This window comes from Bombina bombina, chromosome 3 (assembly GCF_027579735.1).
Source record: "Bombina bombina isolate aBomBom1 chromosome 3, aBomBom1.pri, whole genome shotgun sequence".
NCBI lineage: Eukaryota > Metazoa > Chordata > Amphibia > Anura > Bombinatoridae > Bombina > Bombina bombina.
The window spans coordinates 1276650837-1276673605 of NC_069501.1; positions in this window are offsets into that span (position 1 = coordinate 1276650837).

Here is a 22769-nt window from a genome sequence, read left to right on the forward strand (position 1 = left end):
ATATACTTATATAACTATTCCTATAGATATGTAGGTATATATATATATATATATATATTATTACTGTATATACTTATATAACTATTCCTATAGATATGTAGGTATATATATATATATATATATATATATATATATATATATATATTATTACTGTATATACTTATATAACTATTCCTATAGATATGTAGGTATATATATATATATATTATTACTGTATATACTTATATAACTATTCCTATAGATATGTAGGTATATATATACATATATTATTACTGTATATACTTATATATCTATTCCTATAGATATGTAGGTATATATATATACATATATTGTTACTGTATATACTTATATAACTATTCCTATAGATATGTAGGTATATATATATATATTATTACTGTATATACTTATATATCTATTCCTATAGATATGTAGGTATATATATATATTATTACTGTATATACTTATATATCTATTCCTATAGATATGTAGGTATATATATATATATATATATATATATATTATTATTACTGTATATACTTATATAACTATTCCTATAGATATGTAGGTATATATATATATATATATATATATTACATTAAGATTATCAGATATATATAGAAATATACATTAAATAATATAAATTACATATTTTTTCTATGTGAAGAACATACGAATGGAAAATATGCGTAGTGCGATTTTGTGTTTTACTTTGGCCGACAGTGCGGATCAGGTCCGACAGACCTTGCTGAATGCCGAGAGCAATACGCTCGCCGTATTCAGCATTGCACCAGCAGCTCACAAGAACTGCTGGTGCAACGCCGCCCCCTGCAGACTCGCGGCCAATAGGCCGCCAGCAGGGGGGTGTCAATCAACCCGATCGTACTTGATCGGGTTGATTTCCGGCGATGTCTGTCCGCCTGCTCAGAGCAGGCGGACAGGTTATGGAGCAGCGGTCTTTGTGACCGCCTCTTCATAACTTCTGTTTCTGGAGAGCCTGCAGACTCGCCAGAAACACGGGGCATTAAGCTCCATTCGGAACTTGATAAATATGCCCCTTAATGTCTAACGCGGTGTCCAGTTAGCGAACAAGAAGATTTACTAATCTTCAAGTGCATTCTTGAAATATTAAATATTATAGATAATGTAAAAAATTCTAAATAATATATAAACTATTTTTTTACATTATCTATAATATTTTTTAATAATTATTAAAATTGTAATACTTTATATTTAATATTTCAAGAACATGCATTAAGATTAGTAATATTTTACATTCCTATGTTCTTCACGTAGATTGGTTTGTTTATATATATATGTATATATCCATATATATATATATATATACATATCAGATAATGTTAATGTAAAAATAGATATCTATATATCTATATGAATATATATATATATGCCGGTGTATACAGATATATATATATATATGCCGGTGTATACAGATATATATATATATATATATATGCCGGTGTATACAGAGATATATATATATATGCCGGTGTATACAGATATATATATATATATATATATATATATATATGCCGGTGTATACAGAGATATATATATATATGCCGGTGTATACAGATATATAGATATATATATATATATATGCCGGTGTATACAGATATATATATATATATATATATATATGCCGGTGTATACAGATATATATATGCCGGTGTATACAGAGATATATATATATATATATATATATATATATATATATATATATATATATATATATATGCCGGTGTATACAGATATATATATATATATATATATATATATATATATATGCCGGTGTATACAGATATATATATATATATGCCGGTGTATACAAATATATATATATATATGCCGGTCTATACAGATATATATATAAATATGCCGGTGTATACAGATATATTTATATATGCAGGTGTATACAGATATAGATATATATATGCCGGTGTATACAGATATATATATATATGCCGGTGTATACAGATATATATATATATGCCGGTGTATAAAGATATATATATATATATATGCCAGTGTATACAGATATATATATATATATATATATATATGCCGGTGTATACAGATATATATATATATGCCGGTGTATACAGATATATATATATATGCCGGTGTATACAGATATATATATATATATGCCGGTGTATACAGATATATATATATATATATATATATATATGCCAGTGTATACAGATATATATATATATATATATATATATATATATATATATATATGCCGGTGTATACAGATATATATATATATATATATGCCGGTGTATACAGATATATATATATATATATATATATATATGCCGGTGTATACAGATATATATATATATATATATATATATATATATATATGCCGGTGTATACGGATATATATATATATATATATATATGCCGGTGTATACAGATATATATATATATATATATATGCCGGTGTATACAGATATATATATATATATGCCGGTGTATACAGATGTATATATATATATATATGCCGGTGTATACAGATATATATATATATGACGGTGTATACAGATATATATATATATATATGTCGGTGTATACAGATATATATATGCCGGTGTATACAGATATATATATATATGCCGGTGTATACAGATATATATATATATGCCGGTGTATACAGATATATATATATATATATATATATGCCGGTGTATACAGATATATATATATATATGCCGGTGTATACAGATATATATATATGCCGGTGTATACAGATATATATATGCCGGTGTATACAGATATATATATATATGCCGGTGTATACAGATATATATATATGCCGGTGTATACAGATATATATATATATGCCGGTGTATACAGATATATATATATATATATATATATATATATATATATATATATATGCCGGTGTATACAGATATATATATATATATATATATATATATATATATATATATGCCGGTGTATACAGATATATATATATGCCGGTGTATACAGATATATATATATGCCGGTGTATACAGATATATATATATGCCGGTGTATACAGATATATATATATATGCCGGTGTATACAGATATATATATATGCCGGTGTATACAGATATATATATATGCCGGTGTATACAGATATATATATATCATGGTTAAGAAAGAGGAGAGAGAAATCTATCAGTGTAATCCTAGTTAAGAAAAGACAGGGATTTCAGCACTCTTTTTAGAAAATAAAGCTCTTGAGACCAAAATATGTTTTTAAACAGTGAATTCTTTAATCCAATTGTGAACAGAGAAATCTTCCAGCTATATATACACCACTCCCCCGGTGGAAAGGACACAACACTTATAGTATTCGTTAAAGGGAGTTGAAAAGAAAACAAAATTTACTTCTAAATATAATAGAGTTAGTAATATAAACCTGACCGGTCAGGGGTGCACATTTAGTACGTGGATAAACAGCCAAGCACTACATAAATTTGTAGATTGATACCTATATATAACCTCTACACCCTGCTGCTCACAGAACCCCTTTTAAAGAGGTATAACCTGGGCAGGTATGAAAGAATGGGATCTAAGAGGTCAACTAAGGGTATCAGGAACAGAAGCAGGTCACAGCTTATTATCACAATTACAATATGGTATACAATGAATAGCGTATAGTGGTACCATCAACCATGCGGATAGGAGGCTGTGTTTGTGGCGTGCACCACGTAGGCCGGGTGAAACGCGCGTCGGCATTGGCTAAGCCGACCGGCCTACGTGGTGCACGCCACAAACACAGCCTCCTAACCGCATGGTTGATGGTACCTGCGGTGCAATATATAGAAGTGTAACAACGGTATTCTGAGGATCGGAGAAACGACTAGGACACATTATGCCACAGTGATACGTCTGAATGAATAAGCAAGGTCGTATGTGTCACAGTAAGGTTCACTAATATGAACTGTACTACGGTCGAATACAAATATGGTTACTTGTGAAAACTGCATTGTCTGATTGCTGTGTGAGGAATACATTTACAAAGAAATCTATGGGTATTGTTATAATAGCTGCCAAGAATAGCAACATTGTTTTACATACGCTAAGCTGAACTCATAACAAACAGCATCTGAACTGCTTTCCCTTCTGCTTGCTACAATGTTTCCTTGCATGCAGCTTTACATGTCAGCACTTCTACGATCACAGCACTATTAAGAAGATATCATGCATTGTGCTTTATGCTACAACTCTACACTTCTGCTTATTCCTTTCTACAGCAAAGCTTTGCATGACGAACTAACAAAATAACTAAAAAGCATAATAAGGGCACATACTGTCTGTATTTATTGCAAAAAGTCGCTTAAATGCGTTTTGTTGAGTGTAAATAAGCCTAACTTAGAGATCACTTAGATCCTGGTAGATATTACCACTTTTTGTACTGCCCGGTATTATACTCTCCTTAATTGGAGTACTGTGAGCAGCTGGGTGTAGTGAGTCTCGAATTTAAGGCTTTACATTTCATGTCTGTATACCACTATACGCTATTCATTGTATACCATATTGTTATTGTGATAATAAGCTGTGACCTGCTTCTGTTCCTGATACCCTTAGTTGACCTCTTAGATCCCATTCTTTCATACCTGCCCAGGTTATACCTCTTTAAAAGGGGTTCTGTGAGCAGCAGGGTGTAGAGGTTATATATAGGTATCAATCTACAAATTTATGTAGTGCTTGGCTGTTTATCCACGTACTAAATGTGCACCCCTGACCGGTCAGGTTTATATTACTAACTCTAGTATATTTAGAAGTAAATTTTGTTTTCTTTTCAACTCCCTTTAACGAATACTATAAGTGTTGTGTCCTTTCCACCGGGGGAGTGGTGTATATATAGCTGGAAGATTTCTCTGTTCACAATTGGATTAAAGAATTCACTGTTTAAAAACATATTTTGGTCTCAAGAGCTTTATTTTCTAAAAAGAGTGCTGAAATCCCTGTCTTTTCTTAACTAGGATTACACTCCTAGATTTCTCTCTCCTCTTTCTTAACCATGATAAATAATTTGAAAGGGTCTGCACCATTACAATTAAAATACTGACAGAACTAGATGTTCCACTGTCGGTTTTTCATATAAAAGCTCTCTTACAGCAATTGCGTTCCCTCTGACATTTGCTATTGTTTGTATTGTGTACCTGGGATACTTGGGCCTAGGCCCATAAACTTTATAAGGTTTCCAGAGTGGAAAACCCCGTTAGCTGTATATTATTGGCCTTTTCAATTGTGAACATTTAGGGATTTCTTTGGGCTGTTTGTGCAAAACTTCACGGAGGTTAAGGTTACAACATGGCTTTCATGCTGTCCGATGAAAACTGGGAAGCTGAACTTACAGCATCTCTATCTATATCTAATCTAGAAGAGAGTCAGGATAAAAACAACACACCAGTAAATATCTATGGTGCTTTTAAAAACTACAAGAAATTACTGGTCAAACAAGTAAAACTCAGAGCAGAGACGTCTAGTCTTGAAAATTATATAAAAACAAAGATCATACCCAGAGGCCTACGCCTAAGGCTAGACCCTGGGACAAATTTGAGAGAAGATGAGGGTGGGGAGGAGTTTATGGAAGATTGGAACACAAGTCTTTCGGACTGTTCCATCATCCTCATGAATAAAATGGTGAAACGAAACAAAGAAAGACTAGAAAAAACTATAAATCAAGCTGAAGAGTCTCTAAAAATAGTTAACATGTTTGAAACAAACTCTAATTTTGCTAAATTGAATGATGAAATAAAAGAGCAGATAGCAAGATTACAAACAGACATAAAACTAAGAAAAGGAAGAAAATTTTCTAGAGACAATGATGACTACAAAAACAACAAAGTTTATAGTTATCAATCAGCAAGGGGAGCCTATGATTCGGGCACAGATAGCTCTGACGTAGAAATAGATCATTCCAGAGGTACCCCAGAAAATAAGAATTCTTTTTTAGGGGAAGGAGGAGAGGCGGTAGGAAGAGAAGGAAGAGGGGGGACAAGTTCAAATTCAGAAGAGAGACGGTATCCCTCCAGACAACGTCGCCAACAGAATTACGATCAAACCCAGAGGAACTACTCCCAGGGCAGACCCCGAAGACCTCGGAGTCGCAGGGGATTCTAAACCAACCAGAAAATGACTTGCAAATTATCAACCTATCTACCTTTAAACTTGGCCTATCTCATGTTGAGGTTCTTAAAAAACGCTTATCATTCTGTCCTACAAACACCCTTGACAAATTTAACTTTATCAAGGACCTTCATCTTTTTGCTAGACGGGTAGTCCTGTCTCAGATAATGAAAGGAAAGAGCAGACATCTAGTGGAAGATGTATCTCTTACCATGGAAGATAATGCCTCAATTATAGATCTCCAAGTTCTACTGGCTGAAAATGAAGGTAGTCAATATGATCCCTCACAAGCCATTGATACCAGTGAATGTAAAACGATTAAAACTAATTTTAAAGCAAAATCTAAATATATGCCACAATTATCGATGGTACCTGCTGTTAACATCTTTGTGAGGCAGGTAGAGAGAGAAGTGGCGGATCTTTCCTTCACTGGATTAGTAAATGATAATCTAAGCAAGTCAGAAAGAAAAGCGCTTGGAGAATTGATGAGTGCTAAAGGACTGATCATAAAACAGGCGGACAAGGGCGGTAACTTAGTCCTATGGGACGAAAATATGTATGTCCTTGAGGCTAAACGCCAACTTTTAGACAGAACCCAATATCAATGTCTAACCTTCAATCCTACCTCCTCTCTGCAGTTTTCACTCTTTAATATGTTAAAGAGTGCAAAAGAGAGGAAAATCATTACTGCAACAGAATTTAAATATCTCTACCCTGAACATCCAGTGATGCCAGTATTTTACTGCATTCCCAAAATACATAAAAACTCCACTAATGCTCCAGGCCGTCCAATAATTGCAGGAATAGGCAGCCTCACAGAAAATCTGGGGAACTATATTGACCATTTTCTAAGACCATTTCTGAATACCATGCCATCCTTCATACTAGATACTGCAGACTTCCTCAGGAAAGTAGATGGACTATCGGTTCCTCAGGAAGCTTGGTTGGTATGTTTAGATGTTGAGGGTCTATACTCATCCATCCCACATGAAGTGGGAATAGAAGCGTGCAAGCACTTTCTCATGACAAGAGGCACTAATGTTCAAAACCACACAGACTTTGTGGTGGAACTATTAACATTCGTGCTTAATAACAACATATTTATGTTTGATAATAAAGTATACAAGCAAAAAAGAGGCACTGCAATGGGTGCCACATGTGCCCCAACATATGCGTGCCTACATCTGGGAAAGTGGGAAATGGATGAAGTGTTCCAAAACCCTCTTTTTGAAGATAACATCCACATGTGGATAAGATACGTGGATGATGTCTTCCTAATCTGGGAGGGATCAGAGAACATTCTAAAAGAATTTGTTCGAACCCTCAACATAAATAATAGCAACATTTCACTAACCCTGCAATATAGTAAGGAGGAAATATCGTTCCTCGATGTCAATGTAAAAATTGAACAAGGAATGTTAGTGACTGAAAACTTTCGGAAGAGTACTGCTACTAACAGTCTCCTCTTAGCTTCAAGTCACCACCCAACACACTTGATACAAGGCATTCCAAAAGGGCAATTTCTGCGGCTTCGTAGAAATTGCTCGACAAAAGAAAGGTTCCTGAAGCATGGCGTAGAGATGCAAAAAAGGTTCTTAGATAGAGGATATTCTAAGCGAAATGTAAAGAAGGCATTTAGCAATGCTGCACATACAAATAGAAACACACTTCTTGCACAGAAAGAAAAACCAATAGATTCAAAAATAAGGCTAATCACAGATTATAACTGTCATTGGAATGCTTTAAAGGAGATCCTGGCCAAGAATTGGAAAATTCTTGTAAGTGATGTGGGAGTATCAAAAGAAGTTGGAGCCTATCCGAATATCACTGCCAGAAGAGCTAGCAATCTGAAGGATAAGCTAGTAAGAAGTCAATATAGGTCTGAACAAAGACAGACAGATTGGCTGACAAGACATAGGTCATCTGGCAACCACCCTTGTGGTCGTTGTGTGGCATGCAAATTTATGGTAAAAACTAAAGATTTTGGCACCCGTTCAGGGAAGAGATACAAGTTAAAACACTTTACTAATTGCAATACTGAAGGAGTGATCTACCTACTCTCCTGTAGCTGCCCACGTTTTTATGTGGGCAAAACGAGGAGAGCCATAAAAGACCGAATCACTGAGCATCGAGACGATGTAAAAAACAAAAACCAGAAGAGCAATGTCGCAAAACATTATGAACTGGTACATGATTGCAATCCTGATTCTCTGAAATTCATTTGTATAGATAGAGGAATCACCAATGGCAGAGGGGGCGACAACGACAAGGTCCTCTTGCAAAAAGAATGCAGATGGATCTTTGAGTTGGGGACCCAACTGCCTGATGGTTTAAATGATAAACTTGATATGGCCTGTTTTCTATAGGACAAGATGAATTCCATGAAAGCCCCGCTCTAAAAAACATTTTTTCTGACTTGTATTTTAAAACATTGTAATCAAAATATAGTATATGAATAAAGGAAAAAAATGTGATATATACTATGAGATGTTATTCAGCTAAAGGGATATTAATTCTAGAGTTACCTTTTGTTTTTAAGTACAGCACATTTCCAAATTGGTGTTTGTTTATATTTGGTTGCTTTTAATTTCATGTTTGTGTTCAACTAGATATGCATTGTATTTTCACCTCCAGCAGGGGCGCTCTTACAAAATACTATAAAAATAGGACTAAAGGAATCCATTCAATATACCGCCCTGACGAAGCCCGGTGTGTCTAACAGCCCTGCGGGTGAAACGCGCGTCGGCATTGGCTAAGCCGACCGGCCTACGTGGTGCACGCCACAAACACAGCCTCCTAACCGCATGGTTGATGGTACCTGCGGTGCAATATACAGAAGTGTAACAACGGTATTCTGAGGATCGGAGAAACGACTAGGACACATTATGCCACAGTGATACGTCTGAATGAATAAGCAAGGTCGTATGTGTCACAGTAAGGTTCACTAATATGAACTGTACTACGGTCGAATACAAATATGGTTACTTGTGGAAACTGCATTGTCTGATTGCTGTGTGAGGAATACATTTACAAAGAAATCTATGGGTATTGTTATAATAGCTGCCAAGAATAGCAACATTGTTTTACATACGCTAAGCTGAACTCATAACAAACAGCATCTGAACTGCTTTCCCTTCTGCTTGCTACAATGTTTCCTTGCATGCAGCTTTACATGTCAGCACTTCTACGATCACAGCACTATTAAGAAGATATCATGCAGTGTGCTTCATGCTACAACTCTACATTTCTGCTTATTCCTTTCTACAGCAAAGCTTTGCATGACGAACTAACAAAATACCTAAAAGCATAATAAGGGCACATACTGTCTGTATTTATTGCAAAAAGTCGCTTAAATGCGTTTTGTTGAGTGTAAATAAGCCTAACTTAGAGATCACTTAGATCCTGGTAGATATTACCACTTTTTGTACTGCCCGGTATTATACTCTCCTTAATTGGAGTACTGTGAGCAGCTGGGTGTAGTGAGTCTCGAATTTAAGGCTTTACATTTCATGTCTGTATACCACTATACGCTATTCATTGTATACCATATTGTAATTGTGATAATAAGCTGTGACCTGCTTCTGTTCCTGATACCCTTAGTTGACCTCTTAGATCCCATTCTTTCATACCTGCCCAGGTTATACCTCTTTAAAAGGGGTTCTGTGAGCAGCAGGGTGTAGAGGTTATATATAGGTATCAATCTACAAATTTATGTAGTGCTTGGCTGTTTATCCACGTACTAAATGTGCACCCCTGACCGGTCAGGTTTATATTACTAACTCTAGTATATTTAGAAGTAAATTTTGTTTTCTTTTCAACTCCCTTTAACGAATACTATAAGTGTTGTGTCCTTTCCACCGGGGGAGTGGTGTATATATAGCTGGAAGATTTCTCTGTTCACAATTGGATTAAAGAATTCACTGTTTAAAAACATATTTTGGTCTCAAGAGCTTTATTTTCTAAAAAGAGTGCTGAAATCCCTGTCTTTTCTTAACTAGGATTACACTCCTAGATTTCTCTCTCCTCTTTCTTAACCATGATAAATAATTTGAAAGGGTCTGCACCATTACAATTAAAATACTGACAGAACTAGATGTTCCACTGTCGGTTTTTCATATAAAAGCTCTCTTACAGCAATTGCGTTCCCTCTGACATTTGCTATTGTTTGTATTGTGTACCTGGGATACTTGGGCCTAGGCCCATAAACTTTATAAGGTTTCCAGAGTGGAAAACCCCGTTAGCTGTATATTATTGGCCTTTTCAATTGTGAACATTTAGGGATTTCTTTGGGCTGTTTGTGCAAAACTTCACGGAGGTTAAGGTTACAACATGGCTTTCATGCTGTCCGATGAAAACTGGGAAGCTGAACTTACAGCATCTCTATCTATATCTAATCTAGAAGAGAGTCAGGATAAAAACAACACACCAGTAAATATCTATGGTGCTTTTAAAAACTACAAGAAATTACTGGTCAAACAAGTAAAACTCAGAGCAGAGACGTCTAGTCTTGAAAATTATATAAAAACAAAGATCATACCCAGAGGCCTACGCCTAAGGCTAGACCCTGGGACAAATTTGAGAGAAGATGAGGGTGGGGAGGAGTTTATGGAAGATTGGAACACAAGTCTTTCGGACTGTTCCATCATCCTCATGAATAAAATGGTGAAACGAAACAAAGAAAGACTAGAAAAAACTATAAATCAAGCTGAAGAGTCTCTAAAAATAGTTAACATGTTTGAAACAAACTCTAATTTTGCTAAATTGAATGATGAAATAAAAGAGCAGATAGCAAGATTACAAACAGACATAAAACTAAGAAAAGGAAGAAAATTTTCTAGAGACAATGATGACTACAAAAACAACAAAGTTTATAGTTATCAATCAGCAAGGGGAGCCTATGATTCGGGCACAGATAGCTCTGACGTAGAAATAGATCATTCCAGAGGTACCCCAGAAAATAAGAATTCTTTTTTAGGGGAAGGAGGAGAGGCGGTAGGAAGAGAAGGAAGAGGGGGGACAAGTTCAAATTCAGAAGAGAGACGGTATCCCTCCAGACAACGTCGCCAACAGAATTACGATCAAACCCAGAGGAACTACTCCCAGGGCAGACCCCGAAGACCTCGGAGTCGCAGGGGATTCTAAACCAACCAGAAAATGACTTGCAAATTATCAACCTATCTACCTTTAAACTTGGCCTATCTCATGTTGAGGTTCTTAAAAAACGCTTATCATTCTGTCCTACAAACACCCTTGACAAATTTAACTTTATCAAGGACCTTCATCTTTTTGCTAGACGGGTAGTCCTGTCTCAGATAATGAAAGGAAAGAGCAGACATCTAGTGGAAGATGTATCTCTTACCATGGAAGATAATGCCTCAATTATAGATCTCCAAGTTCTACTGGCTGAAAATGAAGGTAGTCAATATGATCCCTCACAAGCCATTGATACCAGTGAATGTAAAACGATTAAAACTAATTTTAAAGCAAAATCTAAATATATGCCACAATTATCGATGGTACCTGCTGTTAACATCTTTGTGAGGCAGGTAGAGAGAGAAGTGGCGGATCTTTCCTTCACTGGATTAGTAAATGATAATCTAAGCAAGTCAGAAAGAAAAGCGCTTGGAGAATTGATGAGTGCTAAAGGACTGATCATAAAACAGGCGGACAAGGGCGGTAACTTAGTCCTATGGGACGAAAATATGTATGTCCTTGAGGCTAAACGCCAACTTTTAGACAGAACCCAATATCAATGTCTAACCTTCAATCCTACCTCCTCTCTGCAGTTTTCACTCTTTAATATGTTAAAGAGTGCAAAAGAGAGGAAAATCATTACTGCAACAGAATTTAAATATCTCTACCCTGAACATCCAGTGATGCCAGTATTTTACTGCATTCCCAAAATACATAAAAACTCCACTAATGCTCCAGGCCGTCCAATAATTGCAGGAATAGGCAGCCTCACAGAAAATCTGGGGAACTATATTGACCATTTTCTAAGACCATTTCTGAATACCATGCCATCCTTCATACTAGATACTGCAGACTTCCTCAGGAAAGTAGATGGACTATCGGTTCCTCAGGAAGCTTGGTTGGTATGTTTAGATGTTGAGGGTCTATACTCATCCATCCCACATGAAGTGGGAATAGAAGCGTGCAAGCACTTTCTCATGACAAGAGGCACTAATGTTCAAAACCACACAGACTTTGTGGTGGAACTATTAACATTCGTGCTTAATAACAACATATTTATGTTTGATAATAAAGTATACAAGCAAAAAAGAGGCACTGCAATGGGTGCCACATGTGCCCCAACATATGCGTGCCTACATCTGGGAAAGTGGGAAATGGATGAAGTGTTCCAAAACCCTCTTTTTGAAGATAACATCCACATGTGGATAAGATACGTGGATGATGTCTTCCTAATCTGGGAGGGATCAGAGAACATTCTAAAAGAATTTGTTCGAACCCTCAACATAAATAATAGCAACATTTCACTAACCCTGCAATATAGTAAGGAGGAAATATCGTTCCTCGATGTCAATGTAAAAATTGAACAAGGAATGTTAGTGACTGAAAACTTTCGGAAGAGTACTGCTACTAACAGTCTCCTCTTAGCTTCAAGTCACCACCCAACACACTTGATACAAGGCATTCCAAAAGGGCAATTTCTGCGGCTTCGTAGAAATTGCTCGACAAAAGAAAGGTTCCTGAAGCATGGCGTAGAGATGCAAAAAAGGTTCTTAGATAGAGGATATTCTAAGCGAAATGTAAAGAAGGCATTTAGCAATGCTGCACATACAAATAGAAACACACTTCTTGCACAGAAAGAAAAACCAATAGATTCAAAAATAAGGCTAATCACAGATTATAACTGTCATTGGAATGCTTTAAAGGAGATCCTGGCCAAGAATTGGAAAATTCTTGTAAGTGATGTGGGAGTATCAAAAGAAGTTGGAGCCTATCCGAATATCACTGCCAGAAGAGCTAGCAATCTGAAGGATAAGCTAGTAAGAAGTCAATATAGGTCTGAACAAAGACAGACAGATTGGCTGACAAGACATAGGTCATCTGGCAACCACCCTTGTGGTCGTTGTGTGGCATGCAAATTTATGGTAAAAACTAAAGATTTTGGCACCCGTTCAGGGAAGAGATACAAGTTAAAACACTTTACTAATTGCAATACTGAAGGAGTGATCTACCTACTCTCCTGTAGCTGCCCACGTTTTTATGTGGGCAAAACGAGGAGAGCCATAAAAGACCGAATCACTGAGCATCGAGACGATGTAAAAAACAAAAACCAGAAGAGCAATGTCGCAAAACATTATGAACTGGTACATGATTGCAATCCTGATTCTCTGAAATTCATTTGTATAGATAGAGGAATCACCAATGGCAGAGGGGGCGACAACGACAAGGTCCTCTTGCAAAAAGAATGCAGATGGATCTTTGAGTTGGGGACCCAACTGCCTGATGGTTTAAATGATAAACTTGATATGGCCTGTTTTCTATAGGACAAGATGAATTCCATGAAAGCCCCGCTCTAAAAAACATTTTTTCTGACTTGTATTTTAAAACATTGTAATCAAAATATAGTATATGAATAAAGGAAAAAAATGTGATATATACTATGAGATGTTATTCAGCTAAAGGGATATTAATTCTAGAGTTACCTTTTGTTTTTAAGTACAGCACATTTCCAAATTGGTGTTTGTTTATATTTGGTTGCTTTTAATTTCATGTTTGTGTTCAACTAGATATGCATTGTATTTTCACCTCCAGCAGGGGCGCTCTTACAAAATACTATAAAAATAGGACTAAAGGAATCCATTCAATATACCGCCCTGACGAAGCCCGGTGTGTCTAACAGCCCTGCGGGTGAAACGCGCGTCGGCATTGGCTAAGCCGACCGGCCTACGTGGTGCACGCCACAAACACAGCCTCCTAACCGCATGGTTGATGGTACCTGCGGTGCAATATACAGAAGTGTAACAACGGTATTCTGAGGATCGGAGAAACGACTAGGACACATTATGCCACAGTGATACGTCTGAATGAATAAGCAAGGTCGTATGTGTCACAGTAAGGTTCACTAATATGAACTGTACTACGGTCGAATACAAATATGGTTACTTGTGGAAACTGCATTGTCTGATTGCTGTGTGAGGAATACATTTACAAAGAAATCTATGGGTATTGTTATAATAGCTGCCAAGAATAGCAACATTGTTTTACATACGCTAAGCTGAACTCATAACAAACAGCATCTGAACTGCTTTCCCTTCTGCTTGCTACAATGTTTCCTTGCATGCAGCTTTACATGTCAGCACTTCTACGATCACAGCACTATTAAGAAGATATCATGCAGTGTGCTTCATGCTACAACTCTACATTTCTGCTTATTCCTTTCTACAGCAAAGCTTTGCATGACGAACTAACAAAATACCTAAAAGCATAATAAGGGCACATACTGTCTGTATTTATTGCAAAAAGTCGCTTAAATGCGTTTTGTTGAGTGTAAATAAGCCTAACTTAGAGATCACTTAGATCCTGGTAGATATTACCACTTTTTGTACTGCCCGGTATTATACTCTCCTTAATTGGAGTACTGTGAGCAGCTGGGTGTAGTGAGTCTCGAATTTAAGGCTTTACATTTCATGTCTGTATACCACTATACGCTATTCATTGTATACCATATTGTAATTGTGATAATAAGCTGTGACCTGCTTCTGTTCCTGATACCCTTAGTTGACCTCTTAGATCCCATTCTTTCATACCTGCCCAGGTTATACCTCTTTAAAAGGGGTTCTGTGAGCAGCAGGGTGTAGAGGTTATATATAGGTATCAATCTACAAATTTATGTAGTGCTTGGCTGTTTATCCACGTACTAAATGTGCACCCCTGACCGGTCAGGTTTATATTACTAACTCTAGTATATTTAGAAGTAAATTTTGTTTTCTTTTCAACTCCCTTTAACGAATACTATAAGTGTTGTGTCCTTTCCACCGGGGGAGTGGTGTATATATAGCTGGAAGATTTCTCTGTTCACAATTGGATTAAAGAATTCACTGTTTAAAAACATATTTTGGTCTCAAGAGCTTTATTTTCTAAAAAGAGTGCTGAAATCCCTGTCTTTTCTTAACTAGGATTACACTCCTAGATTTCTCTCTCCTCTTTCTTAACCATGATAAATAATTTGAAAGGGTCTGCACCATTACAATTAAAATACTGACAGAACTAGATGTTCCACTGTCGGTTTTTCATATAAAAGCTCTCTTACAGCAATTGCGTTCCCTCTGACATTTGCTATTGTTTGTATTGTGTACCTGGGATACTTGGGCCTAGGCCCATAAACTTTATAAGGTTTCCAGAGTGGAAAACCCCGTTAGCTGTATATTATTGGCCTTTTCAATTGTGAACATTTAGGGATTTCTTTGGGCTGTTTGTGCAAAACTTCACGGAGGTTAAGGTTACAACATGGCTTTCATGCTGTCCGATGAAAACTGGGAAGCTGAACTTACAGCATCTCTATCTATATCTAATCTAGAAGAGAGTCAGGATAAAAACAACACACCAGTAAATATCTATGGTGCTTTTAAAAACTACAAGAAATTACTGGTCAAACAAGTAAAACTCAGAGCAGAGACGTCTAGTCTTGAAAATTATATAAAAACAAAGATCATACCCAGAGGCCTACGCCTAAGGCTAGACCCTGGGACAAATTTGAGAGAAGATGAGGGTGGGGAGGAGTTTATGGAAGATTGGAACACAAGTCTTTCGGACTGTTCCATCATCCTCATGAATAAAATGGTGAAACGAAACAAAGAAAGACTAGAAAAAACTATAAATCAAGCTGAAGAGTCTCTAAAAATAGTTAACATGTTTGAAACAAACTCTAATTTTGCTAAATTGAATGATGAAATAAAAGAGCAGATAGCAAGATTACAAACAGACATAAAACTAAGAAAAGGAAGAAAATTTTCTAGAGACAATGATGACTACAAAAACAACAAAGTTTATAGTTATCAATCAGCAAGGGGAGCCTATGATTCGGGCACAGATAGCTCTGACGTAGAAATAGATCATTCCAGAGGTACCCCAGAAAATAAGAATTCTTTTTTAGGGGAAGGAGGAGAGGCGGTAGGAAGAGAAGGAAGAGGGGGGACAAGTTCAAATTCAGAAGAGAGACGGTATCCCTCCAGACAACGTCGCCAACAGAATTACGATCAAACCCAGAGGAACTACTCCCAGGGCAGACCCCGAAGACCTCGGAGTCGCAGGGGATTCTAAACCAACCAGAAAATGACTTGCAAATTATCAACCTATCTACCTTTAAACTTGGCCTATCTCATGTTGAGGTTCTTAAAAAACGCTTATCATTCTGTCCTACAAACACCCTTGACAAATTTAACTTTATCAAGGACCTTCATCTTTTTGCTAGACGGGTAGTCCTGTCTCAGATAATGAAAGGAAAGAGCAGACATCTAGTGGAAGATGTATCTCTTACCATGGAAGATAATGCCTCAATTATAGATCTCCAAGTTCTACTGGCTGAAAATGAAGGTAGTCAATATGATCCCTCACAAGCCATTGATACCAGTGAATGTAAAACGATTAAAACTAATTTTAAAGCAAAATCTAAATATATGCCACAATTATCGATGGTACCTGCTGTTAACATCTTTGTGAGGCAGGTAGAGAGAGAAGTGGCGGATCTTTCCTTCACTGGATTAGTAAATGATAATCTAAGCAAGTCAGAAAGAAAAGCGCTTGGAGAATTGATGAGTGCTAAAGGACTGATCATAAAACAGGCGGACAAGGGCGGTAACTTAGTCCTATGGGACGAAAATATGTATGTCCTTGAGGCTAAACGCCAACTTTTAGACAGAACCCAATATCAATGTCTAACCTTCAATCCTACCTCTTCTCTGCAGTTTTCACTCTTTAATATGTTAAAGAGTGCAAAAGAGAGGAAAATCATTACTGCAACAGAATTTAAATATCTCTACCCTGAACATCCAGTGATGCCAGTATTTTACTGCATTCCCAAAATACATAAAAACTCCACTAATCCTCCAGGCCGTCCAATAATTGCAGGAATAGGCAGCCTCACAGAAAATCTGGGGAACTATATTGACCATTTTCTAAGACCATTTCTGAATACCATGCCATCCTTCATACTAGATACTGCAGACTTCCTCAGGAAAGTAGATGGACTATCGGTTCCTCAGGAAGCTTGGTTGGTATGTTTAGATGTTGAGGGTCTATACTCATCCATCCCACATGAAGTGGGAATAGAAGCGTGCAAGCACTTTCTCATGACAAGAGGCACTAATGTTCAAAACCACACAGACTTTGTGGTGGAACTATTAACATTCGTGCTTAATAACAACATATTTATGTTTGATAATAAAGTATACAAGCAAAAAAGAGGCACTGCAATGGGTGCCACATGTGCCCCAACATATGCGTGCCTACATCTGGGAAAGTGGGAAATGGATGAAGTGTTCCAAAACCCTCTTTTTGAAGATAACATCCACATGTGGATAAGATACGTGGATGATGTCTTCCTAATCTGGGAGGGATCAGAGAACATTCTAAAAGAATTTGTTCGAACCCTCAACATAAATAATAGCAACATTTCACTAACCCTGCAATATAGTAAGGAGGAAATATCGTTCCTCGATGTCAATGTAAAAATTGAACAAGGAATGTTAGTGACTGAAAACTTTCGGAAGAGTACTGCTACTAACAGTCTCCTCTTAGCTTCAAGTCACTACCCAACACACTTGATACAAGGCATTCCAAAAGGGCAATTTCTGCGGCTTCGTAGAAATTGCTCGACAAAAGAAAGGTTCCTGAAGCATGGCGTAGAGATGCAAAAAAGGTTCTTAGATAGAGGATATTCTAAGCGAAATGTAAAGAAGGCATTTAGCAATGCTGCACATACAAATAGAAACACACTTCTTGCACAGAAAGAAAAACCAATAGATTCAAAAATAAGGCTAATCACAGATTATAACTGTCATTGGAATGCTTTAAAGGAGATCCTGGCCAAGAATTGGAAAATTCTTGTAAGTGATGTGGGAGTATCAAAAGAAGTTGGAGCCTATCCGAATATCACTGCCAGAAGAGCTAGCAATCTGAAGGATAAGCTAGTAAGAAGTCAATATAGGTCTGAACAAAGACAGACAGATTGGCTGACAAGACATAGGTCATCTGGCAACCACCCTTGTGGTCGTTGTGTGGCATGCAAATTTATGGTAAAAACTAAAGATTTTGGCACCCGTTCAGGGAAGAGATACAAGTTAAAACACTTTACTAATTGCAATACTGAAGGAGTGATCTACCTACTCTCCTGTAGCTGCCCACGTTTTTATGTGGGCAAAACGAGGAGAGCCATAAAAGACCGAATCACTGAACATCGAGACGATGTAAAAAACAAAAACCAGAAGAGCAATGTCGCAAAACATTATGAACTGGTACATGATTGCAATCCTGATTCTCTGAAATTCATTTGTATAGATAGAGGAATCACCAATGGCAGAGGGGGCGACAACGACAAGGTCCTCTTGCAAAAAGAATGCAGATGGACCTTTGAGTTGGGGACCCAACTGCCTGATGGTTTAAATGATAAACTTGATATGGCCTGTTTTCTATAGGACAAGATAAATTCCATGAAAGCCCCGCTCTAAAAAACATTTTTTCTGACTTGTATTTTAAAACATTGTAATCAAAATATAGTATATGAATAAAGGAAAAAAATGTGATATATACTATGAGATGTTATTCAGCTAAAGGGATATTAATTCTAGAGTTACCTTTTGTTTTTAAGTACAGCACATTTCCAAATTGGTGTTTGTTTATATTTGGTTGCTTTTAATTTCATGTTTGTGTTCAACTAGATATGCATTGTATTTTCACCTCCAGCAGGGGCGCTCTTACAAAATACTATAAAAATAGGACTAAAGGAATCCATTCAATATACCGCCCTGACGAAGCCCGGTGTGTCTAACAGCCCTGCGGGTGAAACGCGCGTCGGCATTGGCTAAGCCGACCGGCCTACGTGGTGCACGCCACAAACACAGCCTCCTAACCGCATGGTTGATGGTACCTGCGGTGCAATATACAGAAGTGTAACAACGGTATTCTGAGGATCGGAGAAACGACTAGGACACATTATGCCACAGTGATACGTCTGAATGAATAAGCAAGGTCGTATGTGTCACAGTAAGGTTCACTAATATGAACTGTACTACGGTCGAATACAAATATGGTTACTTGTGGAAACTGCATTGTCTGATTGCTGTGTGAGGAATACATTTACAAAGAAATCTATGGGTATTGTTATAATAGCTGCCAAGAATAGCAACATTGTTTTACATACGCTAAGCTGAACTCATAACAAACAGCATCTGAACTGCTTTCCCTTCTGCTTGCTACAATGTTTCCTTGCATGCAGCTTTACATGTCAGCACTTCTACGATCACAGCACTATTAAGAAGATATCATGCATTGTGCTTTATGCTACAACTCTACACTTCTGCTTATTCCTTTCTACAGCAAAGCTTTGCATGACGAACTAACAAAATAACTAAAAAGCATAATAAGGGCACATACTGTCTGTATTTATTGCAAAAAGTCGCTTAAATGCGTTTTGTTGAGTGTAAATAAGCCTAACTTAGAGATCACTTAGATCCTGGTAGATATTACCACTTTTTGTACTGCCCGGTATTATACTCTCCTTAATTGGAGTACTGTGAGCAGCTGGGTGTAGTGAGTCTCGAATTTAAGGCTTTACATTTCATGTCTGTATACCACTATACGCTATTCATTGTATACCATATTGTAATTGTGATAATAAGCTGTGACCTGCTTCTGTTCCTGATACCCTTAGTTGACCTCTTAGATCCCATTCTTTCATACCTGCCCAGGTTATACCTCTTTAAAAGGGGTTCTGTGAGCAGCAGGGTGTAGAGGTTATATATAGGTATCAATCTACAAATTTATGTAGTGCTTGGCTGTTTATCCACGTACTAAATGTGCACCCCTGACCGGTCAGGTTTATATTACTAACTCTAGTATATTTAGAAGTAAATTTTGTTTTCTTTTCAACTCCCTTTAACGAATACTATAAGTGTTGTGTCCTTTCCACCGGGGGAGTGGTGTACATATAGCTGGAAGATTTCTCTGTTCACAATTGGATTAAAGAATTCACTGTTTAAAAACATATTTTGGTCTCAAGAGCTTTATTTTCTAAAAAGAGTGCTGAAATCCCTGTCTTTTCTTAACTAGGATTACATTCCTAGATTTCTCTCTCCTCTTGCTTAATCATGATAAATAATTTGAAAGGGTCTGCACCATTACAATTAAAATACTGACAGAACTAGATGTTCCACTGTCGATTTTTCATATAAAAGCTCTCTTACAGCAATTGCGTTCCCTCTGACATTTGCTATTGTTAGATATATATATATGCCGGTGTATACAGATATATATATATGCCGGTGTATACAGATATATATATATGCCGGTGTATACAGATATATATATGTATATATATTTATATATATATATATATATATATATATATATATATATATATACAATACAAATAACATTGGAATGTTAAATATGTACAGTATATTCAGTAAAAAACATAAACACATATGAACACACACACACATATATATATATATATATATATATATATATATATATATATATGCAATCATACACATATTTAGTTATGTATATGTATGTATATATACATTATAGCGATTTGCATTTAAACACCTTGTTATATACCATATACATTTTAAACCCTTATATTTATGTGACTAATGCATATATGCACAGTATATAGCAGTAATTGAGTGCTGCATTACAAAAGGTCTGTGCACACAATAAATGTTTCTCTCTCTTTCTCTCTCTATCTATCTTTCTCTCTCACTCTCTCTCTCTCTCTCTCTCTCACACTCACTCTCTTCTCTCTCTCTCATTCTCTGTATCTGCATTACTGAAAAACAGTAAAATAAATTCCTTTTTTGTATCCATCTTATATGACAACAGCACAATATTTATCAGTGACAGTAAATTCCTGAAGTGTTTTCTGGTTGTGTGAGCTGGGCTGCTCCTATACAAGGTTGTCGGAAACTTACCTTAGAGCCTCACACTGGAGAGAAGCCAAGCAAGAGACAGAAGGCGGCATATAAAGATTTTCATGTAATCCCATGGAGAGCACTGGCCAACTGCTAGACAAAGGGCAACCCCAGGGACAGCTGGGCAACTGCTGGTAACAGGGCAACCTCAAGGAGAGCTGAGAAACTGTGCTGGTGACAGGGCAACCCCAGGGAATGCTGGGCATCTGTGCTGGTGACAGGGCATCCCCAGGGAATGCTGGGCAACTGCTGGACAAAGGGCAACCCCAGGGAAAGCTGGGCAACTGCTGGTAACAGGGCAACCTCAGGGAAAGCTGGGCAACTGTTGGTAACAGGGCAACCTCAGAGAGAGCTGAGAAACAACACCCAGAGAAACATCATTTGCCAGAAAAGTTTTTTTTTCTTCGTTGTGGTAGACATTGTAATGTATACGTTGTAAAGTAGGAAGTGAAATAACTCTGTACACAATATAAATTACAGATTAGACATTTATTTGATCACATGTAAAGTCTGTGGTAAACAATACACTGAGTAGAAATCTAAAAGATAGAATATCTAGGGGCATATTTATCAAACTACGTATGGAGCTTGAGCCTTCCGGCTCGCCGAAAACAGAAGTTATGAAGCAGCGGTCTAAAGATCGCAGCTCCATAACCTGTCCGCCTGCTCTGAGGTGGCGGACATAAAATCGACAGAAATCAACCCGATCGTATTCGAATACGATCGGGTTGATTGACACCCCCTGCTGGCCACGAATCTACAGGGGACGGCATTGCACCAGCCATTGACTTCAATAGGCAGGCGAACTTTAAAACCCCCAAGGACTCTTTCTGGCCACAATAGTGATGGAAAAGTTGTTTCAAGGGGACTAACACCTGAACTGTAGCATGCTGGAGGGGGATCCATGGCAAAACTCCCATGGAAAATTACATAGTTGATACAGAGTCTGCTTTTAAGCCATAAAGGGCCTAAATCACCTAACATTCCTAAATTGTTTGCAATAACGTGCTTTAAAACATCTGTTATGATGTTGTATCGATCAGGTAATGTAAGGGTTACGCCCGCTTCACAGTGACAGACCAAACTCCCCGTGTAACGCACCGCAAACAACCCCAAACAGTCCATTTGCACAACCACGAGATAGATAGATTTGATAGATAGATACATAGATTACATAGCTCAATAGATGCAATATACATATGATCGATACAAATTAGATAGATCAATAGATGCAATATACATTTGATAGATACAAATTACATCGATCAATAGATGCAATATACATTTGATAGATACGATTGATAGTTAGATAGATTTGATAGATAAATAGATAGATTTGAAAGATATATAATTTCCCTGACAGAGTATAACAGTAAGACATGCGGTCTGGGACCCGTGGTGTGTTAAGTAGTACTATTCTTAGCAGTTTACTACTACCTGTTACTCCCC